This window comes from Oryzias latipes, chromosome 20 (assembly GCF_002234675.1).
Source record: "Oryzias latipes chromosome 20, ASM223467v1".
Classification (NCBI taxonomy): Eukaryota; Metazoa; Chordata; class Actinopteri; order Beloniformes; family Adrianichthyidae; genus Oryzias; species Oryzias latipes.
This window is the reverse complement of record NC_019878.2, coordinates 3030776-3043142: the sequence shown is the minus strand read 5'-3', so window position 1 is coordinate 3043142 and position 12367 is coordinate 3030776. Positions and strand designations below refer to the sequence as shown.

The 12367-nt window shown below is 43.4% G+C and overlaps 1 protein-coding gene across 3 annotated transcripts in view; it reads right to left on the bottom strand.

The window, feature by feature from the left end:
- The window catches only part of LOC101175514 (phospholipase D1), a 41630-nt gene extending 29559 nt beyond the window's left edge, over nucleotides 1-12071 (bottom strand). For 2 of the 3 annotated variants that reach the window (XM_011488631.3, XM_020712449.2), the window contains exon 1: nucleotides 11990-12071. The gene's annotated coding sequence lies outside the window, so the exon portion shown is untranslated. Of the gene's footprint in view, nucleotides 1-3635; nucleotides 3821-11989 lie in introns of those variants that run through there. The other variant, XM_004080805.4, reaches the window with a different exon arrangement.
- Between the last annotated feature and the right edge of the window lie 296 nt (nucleotides 12072-12367).

Sequence of the window (12367 nt, the reverse complement as noted above, 5' to 3'; positions counted from 1 at the left end):
CATTCAGATTGTCTTATCAGACATTCATCAATCATTATCACTTCCCTGCAGCTCAGATGAGTTCTAAAGAAGGCCCACATTTACGTAACACTTTAACAAAAAAAGCCATCTTCAGAATCCGGTTGAACCTGTAGGAATGTTTGACGCAAGACTCCATTCAGCTTGGAAACTCATTCCTAACATTCCCACAGGTGAGTAAAACTTTCCAGACGTGCCCCCCAGAGCTGCTGGGGCACTCAGATTGGAGTCTCCGCCCACATGCCCCGCCCAACCCAACACATCACTGCAATGACGGCAGTCCGGAGCTGCTCACTTTGTTCTGTGTGCTGATGAAAGACTTCAGCCCGCCTCCGTACTCCGACTGAGGAATCATTCCACACAAAGAGCTTTTCATGACTCAAGCCGATTCTATGAGCGGGGCTCCACACTGTCAAAGGTAAAGGGAGGAGCCTTTACAGGAGGGAGACATTTTAAAACAAGCTGGTATCTGGTGACGAAACTGTTCAAGATCCTCACTGCAGAGGAGCAAAGGAAAACTCGGGTTCTGTGTCACTCTTGGAGGCAACATCTGAGACCTGGTTGTGAAAGACGAAGAAGCAAACGCCGTCCACGGACCTGTCTGTAGTCCTGTGGACCACGCTGGGTTCTCCTGGTATCGTTTATGCTTGGGCCTGCTGACAGCCTCCAGGACACGCCCCTCTGACAAACACCAGGAAACTTCAGATGACAATCCAGAAGTAAACAGGTGCACGGCATGTGGAGGTGCTGTGCATCAACATCCTGATTTCAGAAAAGGCTAGTTAAAAAACAAAGGACAACCTCTTGAAAAATTTAATGAAAGTGTTACAACTAGATCCTGGAGCTTTATTTGGTTTGTCATCAGGCAGCAGCCACAGACCCAACGTTATGGTCCACATTCATGCTTCATTTCCTGTTTCCAACTTTTACTAATCAAAACTGGAAATAAAACCTCAAGACACCCAATCTCTGCGACAGACTGGCGACATGTCCAGGATTTCCCCAGCCTTCGCCCGCAAGTGGCCTGGATAGGCTCCAGCAGCCCCGGGACCCCGAAAGGGAACAACAGATTAGAAATTGAAAGAATAAATTAATGAATGACACTTAACCTTTTCAAAACAGATCCATGAACGTCTTTGTTTTCCTCGTCTGAGCTGGATGGCTCCGATATTGCTCGCCAATATCGCCATGCAAAATCACATTTTTTGAGCTTTTACATTTATTATACTGTTCATTCCGCACTATAAACAACCCCAAAACAGTATTTTGATCCATTCATGTATTTGAGTATTCCTTCAAAACTCTACACTCTGAGCACCAGCCCCTCCCAACCCACAAAAACGAGTGGGATCTCACATTGGGATGTCACAAAGTGAGAAACAGCCCCTTCCAGGAAGAGTGTGTGCTGTCAGCCCCGCCCCCAGGCTAACACCAACACCGACTTTCTCCACGGAACTAGCGTAGTTCGGCAAAACGGTTTTATATTCTATGCACAATATGAACATCCATCTTTGCAAAAGTTTTGATGTTGTTTGTTTTTTCTGGGCGACACGCAGACACGCTGCTGAGGCTGGCTCTAGGATGACGTCATGAAATGGGCGGGGTGAAAGGCGGAGCCTCAGAGATCGAATCGTCTTCAGTCCGGGTCGGAAAATGAACTCAGAAAATAACTCATATTTAATTTCTTTGGACATTGTTTACTCTGAAAGGCTTGATAACATCATGATATAGGACTTTTAACAGAAGTATCTTCCTTCACACTTTCTTCAAGCTTGTCAGAGTTTACAGAGCGAAGCAAACAGTCTGTAAATCTTTGAGAAATCGTGTCTGAAGAAGCACAAAATATGAATTTCCAGCTGCTGTAAAACATAAACATGTTTAGAGATAAGTGTGGAACATTTACACACACGAGTGCACTGAAGTGACTTCCTGTTCAACATCAATAAAGTGCATTACCCTATTGCACGGCCGTCCGCTACAACATCAATTATAAATTATTCCTATGCCGTTAAGAACATAAACACTTAGCCTGCAGCTGAAATACTCGATTATCTCCAATAGGTGCTGCTCAGCGTGAAACGTTGTTTTCAGCATGGCAGCCATGCCGCTGTTGAATGGAGATACAGAGATGTTGATGTCTTCTACACCTGGTGAAGGTGATGCACTGAAGCTGCATCGCCTGTGTCTACCAAGAAAACTCCCAGAAAGGTGAAACTGCATCCGTTCATCCAAGCTGGAATTCGAAGTGACATTTCTGCTTTCATTACTGGGATTCTCATCACCAAGAAATATTCATGTGCACAAAAACTGATTTATATATGCTAAACTGTGAAGCTGCACAAAAAGAAATTCATACAACCTGCACTGGTAGGGAGTCCACCACACAGGTGGGAGCTTTAGTCTGTGGGGGGAGAGCTGAAGACCCCAGAGAAACCTACAGGCAGGATCTGAAGTGGGAATGTGAAAACCACAGAACAGCTGTCATGACATGAACTCCCAACTTCCTTCAGATCACAGCTCAGCAGGAAACCTGTCAAAGGCTGGGCGTCTTTAGGAAACGGCTGATTTAGATGGAGTCCTTTTAAAAATACTTTTTCTTCAGGCAAGTATGTGGAACATGACTGAAAAACTGAAAACTGTAAGAATCCAGCTAAATTTAGAAGATAACGACACCTAGTGGTCACATCCATGAACTACACCTCCAGACCATCAGAGTTTAAAATCCAGGCTCATTCATTCTTTTCTACCATCAATGCTACATTAACAGGATTTAAACACTTTTTAAAAATTACTTTATACTCTTCCGTTCAAATGGGAATCAGCTTCTACCGGTCCACACAGGTAGTGTGCTATCCAAGACACGTTCACGTTGGGAGTGGGGTCATCTGGAACCCACGAGACGGCATGCTGAACGTTTTTTGTTGTAATGATTTTTGATTTTCACTAATGTCCATGACAGACATGAAATCCTGTCCAGCTTTGTCATGGTAGGGAAAACACGTCATTGTAAGGGTGGGGTCATCTAGACCCCACAAGATAGCACAAGGAGTGGTTTAGGCAGAGATTTTTATGCCGGATGCACTTCCTGACACAACCCTGTCTGGGCTGGGGACGGGCACAGGGTGGTCCAGACCTGGGCCTCCTTGCGGCTACATAGTTAGGCAGCAGCCTGAAGGGTTTTGCCCAAAGACCCTCACTGGATGAATCTCATCAAGGTCCCTGGGAATTGAACCCTGATTCCCCCCTTGTGTCAGTCCTGCTTAACCAACTGAGTATAAATTTTATATTTATAAAATCAGATTCAGCTGAAGTTCCTACCATCTCTCACAGGGAGGGAAAAACCGCTTGTGGAATTCCAACATGCATATTTCAACTTTAATGATCTTTTTCTTTAACAATAAACAAGGCACAGGATTAGAGGGCGTGTCACAGCACTGTTCAGATCCTTTTCCCCGTGGGCCTGACTCCCCTACACAGCGGTCACCTCAGCAGAACCTTTCTACCTGAACTCCCTCATCCAGGCCTACACCCCCCCCTCCTGAACAGCAGCTGCTGCTCAGCAGAAACACTGAAATGAGCTCCCGAAGGCTACAGCACGGCTGACAGAATCCACAAACCTGTAGATCACCTGTTCCTCTGCTTCCTGTGAAAAACGCCACTCCTCGAGTCCAGCAGGGATTTTCCTGGCTACACTAAAACAAGAATGCAAGTCTGACTCGGTTTATGAACCGCATTTGTAAGAGTTCACTTCAGTTACGGTGTCTTCCGACTACAGATGACTGGAAATGAAGCATTCAGGGCAGAGCAGTCGGGCAGAAAACCCAGACTTTCCAGTTGAGGAGGAGCACCACGCCTTCCCACGAGGAAGCAGGGAGAAAAACTTTTGGTCATTAAAATAGTCAACTGATGCTGTTCGACACACAGAGCATTTCAATGGACAAAGTTCAGACAAAATCCAGCAGAAATGCTCCAAAAGTGAAAGAGAGCAAAGGTCTGAGAGCAAGTCTGACTGCAGGGCTTTTAGCTCACGCCTGTTTCATTGCAGCATGTTATACAATCCACTTATAACAACACTTTATGCATTTACAGAGTTTAAGAGATTTGTTCAAATTAAACTATTAAAACGCACCATATTAAACACTAATTTTAATGGAAATTCATAGAATAGTGAATTTTTTTTATTATCAAAAGACATTTTTAGATCAAATGTAAATCTTTTCATTACTTCTTGGATGTAGCCCCATGAAACAACCAAAAATGTTACAGCTCAAATGGATTTTATTCTTTTATATATATTCGACATCAAATCAAACTTCATGAATTGACTTTTAAGGTATTTCTTAAACAGGATGAATCAAAACGCATGATCTAATAATAAAGACCCACTCCAATCACCTTTGGATCTACTATCAAAGTGTTCCCATTGGTCTTTTATTCATGATTATTTCATAATTTTTAGCTTAAATAAAAAGAAGTATGTGGTTTTCTAGAATATAGTTTCTTCAGGAGCTTCTGGAGAAATTCACCTCTGAGGTGTGGGCAGGCGGGACTGTTGGTGCGGAGCAAACCCAACCCCCACTTCCCGTCACCCATAACAGAGTTTCTGAGTATACCAATATCACTACCTGCGCTCTCCTGCTAGCTTACAGCCCCTCACAACTCAAAGCTAACATTAATGGTGCAACAAAATGGCGAGCAATATCAGAGCTACCCAGCCGTAGTTTTTGATCCAGATTCCGACTCAGACGATGAAAACTAAACGTACATGGATCTATTTGTCTGCACGTGGATGCATCAGAATGGAGCACAGCAGGGAGCTTGTTGCAGCGTGTTTTCTATGTCACAAGCTCTTTCTCAATTATTCAAAATGATTAGAATAAAGAAATACTCAAGAATGCCATTTTAATCGTATTTCTCTTAATGTCCTCAATCATTACAAAAAAGCCTCAAGAACATGTTAAAAGACCGTTTTATTGGAGTAGGTCTGTAACCCTTGTGCTATCCTAGGCACTTTATCATTGGGAGTTGGGTCATCTAGACCCACTAGACGGTGCTCTGAACCTTTTTTCTTCAATGATTTGTGATCTTCCCTGGTGTCCATGGATTACATGAAATCTTTATCCACCTTAGTTTGTCATGGTAGGGAGAACACGTCAATGGAAGGGTGGGGGCATCTAAGATAGCACAGGGGTTAATGATGAAGAAAACATTGATGTTGGCGCATTGTTAGCTGCAGAAACGTTGATAGCAGTTTTGATAGGTTTGTAAAGATTTGCATCTTCGGTGCAGAGGGAGGAGCTTTAGACCTGGATGGGGAGTTCAGGGAGGAGGAGGAGGAGCCACAGGAAGTCATAAAGGTGTTTATTTCCTCAGGGATTTTTGACCCACATTTGCAAAACAAATCCTCCCTAAAAAAATAATTTTATATCAGTTGCAAAGTGTGTGAATGTGAAACAACTGTGTGAAGACTCAACTAAACCGAACTTTTGTTTTATCTATATAGTCTAAATTACAACTGGGAACGTCTCACAGAGATGAAGAAAGACTAAGTAAACATGTTAAACCTAACAGAAATAACATTTAAAAATCAATTAAATTGATTTGTTTACCAGTTATGCATCTGAAACTCCCACATCTTTCCTCAGCATTTATATTCATTTAGTTTTAGTTTCCATGGAGAGACGTTGCTCCTTTTTGTAAAAAAATAAAAGCAGTCAACTGGCAGGTCTCTGCACACAGAGTCAGGTGTGTTGCAGACATCAGTCGCTACAGTCATACAGTGAAGCCCAACTCTGCTATGGACAGAGTTTGTAAGAATACAAGTTAACAACACACACACACACACACACAGAACGGTGAGTCTGGAGCAGAGAGGAAGTCATTTTCTGGACGGAGAGAGAAGAACTTCCTCCAGACTGTTTGTGAGATTCTGATGGATTCAATCAGCTACAGACGTTCACCAGAGCAGCTGTCTGAGATTATACATTTAAATTAATCTGGATTAGAGTCAGACCCACTTTATGTCGTTTAAATGTTTGTTTATATAGTTGACAGGTTACGAGTTTGATTTATTCTGTAATAAACATAAGCACAATATATCTATATCATCTTTACCCGTTTACTTCTGTTCTACAGCTAATCTTTCAAGTTCAGAGGAAACCTTTAGTTTTCATATGGAATAATTATGAAAAGGTTAAATAAGGTACATGTCTGTTTCATTGACTTGTGAAAACTCATCAGAAAGTTTGACAAACTAATCTTTTTTACAGTAACGCAGTAGCTACTTTTGCTGGTGACTTCTATGAAACTGTAAGTCAGTTACTAGATTGTTTCCTTTTAAGTAACCACAGACTTTTTGAAATAACTTTCCACACATCGATCGTTGGGCCACAAACAGTCAAGTGACATTAATGAGGATCTTCATCTAACTCTAGTTGTTGGTCCTGACCAGTATGCATAACTACAGCCGTCAAACCACACTCACTTCTGCATTTCTTAAAGGGAAATAATGATAACATCATGGTGATGCAGACTAAGCCTCACATCCGCCTGTTCTGATTCACGACTATATTAGCTGACAAAATTGATAAGAAATCAGTCCAAACGAAGGACCTCAAGATTTTTTAAAGAGGACTAATGCTTCTTTTGAAGCGGAGCAGCACGTGCTGATAATTCATAAGGCAACGTGAATCACTAACAGCAAAAAAAGAGCCAACATGTTCCCTTTTATTTGCTGGTTTACTGAACAACAAATGTACATATTTATCCTGATTTCCCGACCTGTTGTGATGGTTCATGAAGCAAAAACATTTGAGAAAATACAAACGTTCATCCTGACGGCTTCCTAGCTACTTTTTAGCAAAACAAAACATGTCATAAACGCATGACTGCACTTTGACAGCACCTGTTCCTTTAAAAACACTGAACACTTTGTGAGTTTGTGTGACTCAGATGACAGATTCATATCCTCATGGCGCTGAATCAGAAGGCGTGTCTTTGTTTACTATCGGATCTCCTGACAGTCGAGAACAGGACTCGCTTCAGGATCCGTCAAACCAGTGGGACAACAGACGGCCTGTGAGCTCCGTGAGCGGAAATGCGTTTGGCGTTCAGCCCCCCCCCCACAACTCAACGATTGTACCCGCTGGAGGAAGCTCATCAGCTGTTCAACACAACTCTGCTGTTCACTACATGAACACAAGTTTCCATCCCCAACTCTCCCTTATGCCTTTACTCTAAAGAGAATTATTTTTACAATCTAGTACATATTCAAACGTTATCCTCCACTTCCATTCAGTTCCACAACTCAGAACATTTCAAGCTCAGCCCCTTAAACTACAAAGTCAAAAGAAATAAGAACGTAGAAGAACTGCTCATCTGATGGTGAACTACGATGAGTTCATGGAGATAATTCCCGCTCCAGCCGAAGGTGAAACCAGGAGCAGCTTCTCTGGGACATGTGGAGGTAGAGGTGTGACCTCTCAGTCTGATGGAGTTCTGACTGATTTCACAGTTTGCTGTATAAAGACAGCCTCCATGGAGGTCAAAGGTCATGACAACAGCAGTTTGAAAGCAAGGATGTGAATATCTATTTTTTTTAGTATAGGGATTTTTTTGTTGTTTTAGCAGGACTCAAGCAGGAGTCAGTATTTCATGATCAGGGGTTATGATTAACGAGAATACTCAATATACTTTAGTGTTACCTAAATATCATTTAAATCAAATGTGGATTTTTCCTAAACTTGAATTAGCAGCAGATGGAAGCACAGTTTTGTCCAACAGATAAAAGTGATAAATTTGGACAGTAAATCATTTATGTGTGCAGACATTTCTGTCTGCATAAAGGCATGCCGCTGAGCAATTCTTGCTATTCTTTGGTACATTCACATTATCCTGATGACCGATTTTCCCCTAAAGATTCTCAGCTAACGCTACAAACGCATGTAGTAACCAAACGAGGCGTGACAGACAACTGCTGTCATCTCAGCGAGTGAAGAACTGTAAATGTAATCATTATGATGACAGAACAGAAGCCTTTTTCCTTACCATGCAGACACGAGCAGAGCATTCGATTGTCTCGATAAGAGAGGCCACAGAGCAGGTCAGCCACGTCAGGCTGCAGGGATGCAAACATGCAAAGGCTCGGAGACGTCTGCATTCATATCATAAGCACACTTATGATAAACCAGCAGGAACTATAGAAAAATACATTCTAATTGGTATTTTTTTTGTGGGATCTGGTACTAAATGTCCTGGATGACCCATCTATTGTGTCCTCAGTGAAGGCTTTTTCCAGTGAGGAGGGGAGCCACCTTTTGACCCAAATGAGGACCACTCAGGTTCTTCAATGTGGCAGAAACCCAGTAAAAACGAACCCCAAAGGAACCAGGGCGGTCCTGTGGTACATCAGGTTCACTCATGACAGCTGCACATTCGCCATCATGTCACCATCAGCTGTTAGAACGCAGTGGAAGAGAACTCAAGTGTTCAATGAGGATAAAGAGGGGATGCTGAGGCTCATGGAGTGCAGGCGCCTCCCACTTTCTGTATGTTGCCTTCAGATGAGCCAAATGGTGGAATGTGTTTCCATGACCAAGCGGCTGCAGACACGTCCATCAGCACGTGCTGAAAAAACGCAGATGCAGAGCCACTTCTGGAGACATGTCCTCTGGTGGGACGAATCACACCCCCTCATCTAAAAATTGATGGAGCTGTCTGGGTTTGGTGGTTCCCATGGGAACCATACTTGTCTGCCAGTTTGATGGAGGGGGGGATTACGGTATGAGGATGGGTTGGGGGTTATAGTTCCAGGGAAACATACTCTTAAGGCCTCAGCAGCAAAGAGGGGGCCGACTTTGTCTTAAACCATATTATTATGGGATGTCGCTTCAATTTAAATGTGTGCAAAGGCAGAGGAGGGAATACTTTGAGCAGTACACTGCATCTACATGTAGAGATACTGAAACATACATTTAGGAAAAATAATGAAGAGTTCTAGCATTTGGTAATTGCAAATCTATTTTCTTTTACTATTTGTCCATAAATGCCATTTATTTGAATCCTGTGAATATTATTTATTAGGACTGAATGGATCCACAACTACAGTCAATCACTGTTTAGACTGAAGACTCCAACAAACATGTGCATCATTCAGCAGCTTATTGGGGCATTTTTGGCACATTTATAATAATAATAATAATAATGGACGCTCAAAGTTCTTACAATGTGTCCATTATTCATTCATACTTTGTTCTACAGCTAATCCCTTCATACTTGACAGAGGCATGGCAGCCAGTTCACGCCTACGGTCCCTCTGACCATCACCGGGACTTTCATACACATTCACACACCAGTGGAGCCATGTTAAGGGCATGGAGGGGGAAGTGTCTTGCCCAAGGACACAGCGACAGTAGGCTGGGAGGTGCGGGGATCGAACCACTGACCCTTCGATCGTTGGACGACCTGCTAAACCGCCGGAGTCACTGCCACCTGAGCCATCTGCACATTAGGTTTCAGATAAGTGACTGAAATCTTATGCTACGTTCACACTGTGCTCAATAAAGAGCGTTTGAGCCACTACATCCAAAGAAAAGTCTACGTAAACGCGCGTAAAACTCTCACGTTCCCATGTCACTACGTTTAATTTGGCTTTCGGGCTCCACCTACAAAATGCGCGGCCATTGAAAGCGCATTAAAAGTTAAACCGGTTGAACTTTGCCCAATCAGGAACTCGGCTTTGGTAGTGACGTATGGGTGGCGTCCTTTTCAAAACACTGAAGTACCAACCGTTTGTAAATTACTTATGAAGGAGAAATGAATGTGCTTAGTGTCCAGCAGGAATTTTATGACACCAGGTCTTTGGGTTTGATGTGGAAATCGAGTTGTGAAAGAATAAGCCTGGAGCGAGATTCACCAGATTTGCACCACTTTGTCATTTCACACCAAACCTCTTCCAACTGCTATACATGCGTTGGTATGGGGCAATCCAGTGCATTCTTGAACACACGCCACACATGCGCGGCGTGAATGTAGCATCACAATAGCGTGATGTAAGGACCATCAGAGAAAATACACCACAAAAACATATAGTGAGTGACAAAAAGCTTTCCGCAGAGCAGACAAGCCAGCGGCCTTTAGATCACACAATTTTCTCTTTGACTCTGAGCGCCGCCACGTCACCTGTCAGCCGCATCAAAACTTTTTCCGCTTCAGGATATTTAATTTCCATGGAAAGTGAAGCAAACGTTTAGGAGTGCAGAGGAGCTTTTGTGACCTTTTCCGCTTCCCTGCAGGCGGAAGTGTTGCAGCTTCTCCAACCTGCTGAACATTGACTGCTATTTGCTGCTGATTAGATTGATTACAGCCTAGAACAACCCACCACGCCCGCTGCCCTCTGAGCTTTCAGTCCGTCATGACTGTGTGGGTTTGTCTCAAAAGCACATAAGCACACACCCACAAAGTCAATTAGGAGCTGCTGTTTGCTGAAAGAGCCATTACATACAGGACTTTACAATACCTGAAGAAGCACTGATCCAATAAACTTGGTCTCTGAGGACAGCAGAGGAGCAGGCCTGAAGCTGGAGGCCGGCCTTATGAACTGAAACATAGTCAACCATATTAGAGAGACCAAGTCCAGCTGACTTTACATACACCGTCAAGACTGCGGTGAACTTTGAAGAATGAAAATTCAGTTTTTGTGTTTTTCACATGTTCTTGTGGGCTTTTGTCTTCCTGTAAAGGACACATGTAAAGAAAATTAAGATTAAAGTTGCGTTTCTGAGTATTTTCTTTATTCAAATTGTTGTGAATCAGGAAAGGATGAAAAAATGCTGTTCCAGCTGTAGGCGCTTCTATCAGCATAGACCCTTTGACGGGCATGGAGTACTAAACATTATGGTCATGTCAGAACAAACAAGACTCGCTTAAATTCATACAAAAATAAGCTTTCATTTGACATCATTTGTGTTTGAAAAATGATCAAAATTTTGTTCTGAATTATTCTCCAAACCATAAAGAGGGACACTTTGTTGTTCAGGTACATAAATGTTTTTCTGTCTTTGAATAAAAGTTCATTTTTATTCAAAAACGGGTAAAGTGATCAATTATCCTGCTACAGCATTGAAACATCTCATGTCCAAAACATTTTCTCTGATGATGTGCAGCAAACCTCAGCTCCTCCTGCACCTAGAACCAAAGTACCAAAGCCCAGATTCAACGGAACAGAGTTTTCTTTAGACCTGGTTCTTCTAATCCTCAAACCTGCAGTGACTTCAGACCACAATCTTCTGCAGCAACATGTCAGCCGTGTTGCAAGTCAGGTGATGTGTAAGACCTGAGCGGTGACACCAACCAGGCGTTTGGAAATGTTAGGTTCGGCTGACTGTTCAGTTAGAACCACGAAGTCTCGCAGACTAACAAGCTTCGAAACAGAACAAACAGACAAACAGAAACACCTACGACGGTAAACCAGGCCAGACTGAGCGCTGGATCATCATGCGGCGCGCAGACACTCAGAGATGACCTGCTGATAAGGAGGAAGTGGTTTGGTTGTTTTTGGTGTAGAACACCAGGGAGCGAAAAGAGGAAGAGACGCTGACTGAGGCGGCCGCTCCGCGTACGGTACAGGTCTGACCCGTTCCCTCCCGGAGCCGCTCCTGAACCCGTTCCAGGCCCGACCGTGGCCCCTGAAGACCATCTGGAAGAATTCGCATCAATGCGGGCCATACACTAGCTCCGTGCGCGCACGCGCCAGCACACCACTACTACGGGGAGCGTGCGTGCGAGGATGCTTTCACTGGTCAATTAGAGAGCGCTCCCCCGCGTCAAACTTCACAGCACGACCGTGTTGGAGGCGTTGACGCACGCGTGGCTCCATCACGGAGGAAACTTTACCCAGACAAACCCCCCAAACAAGAAGAAGGCGTGCACGCGGCCGCGCGTCCACTTTTCACAGCGAAGAAAACGATCTTACCTCAAGAGAAACAGCTGCCGCTCTGATGACCGAGGCGCAGTGACGGGTAACAAAACCACATGATTTACGCACAATCTGCGGGGGCTGCTTCCTGCGGCTCTGCTGCCAAAATAAAAGAGCGAACACGCTGCTGAGGAAAGCTGCGCCTTTACGCACAGCTCCAACAGTTTAGCTCTAAAATCAAATTAAACCAAATGCATCTCAGAACAGCTATGAGCAGCTTAGTGAGATAATTAAAAATCTAAGTTTTAAAACTGGTTCTAAGCAGTATTCACAGCTTTTGTTGGGAAATATTTCAGAAATGTGATTTTTCTTCTTCAAAAAATAATGTGTTTTTCAAAATTATTCAAAAATAGGTGCTGATGAACTCGTTGTTTG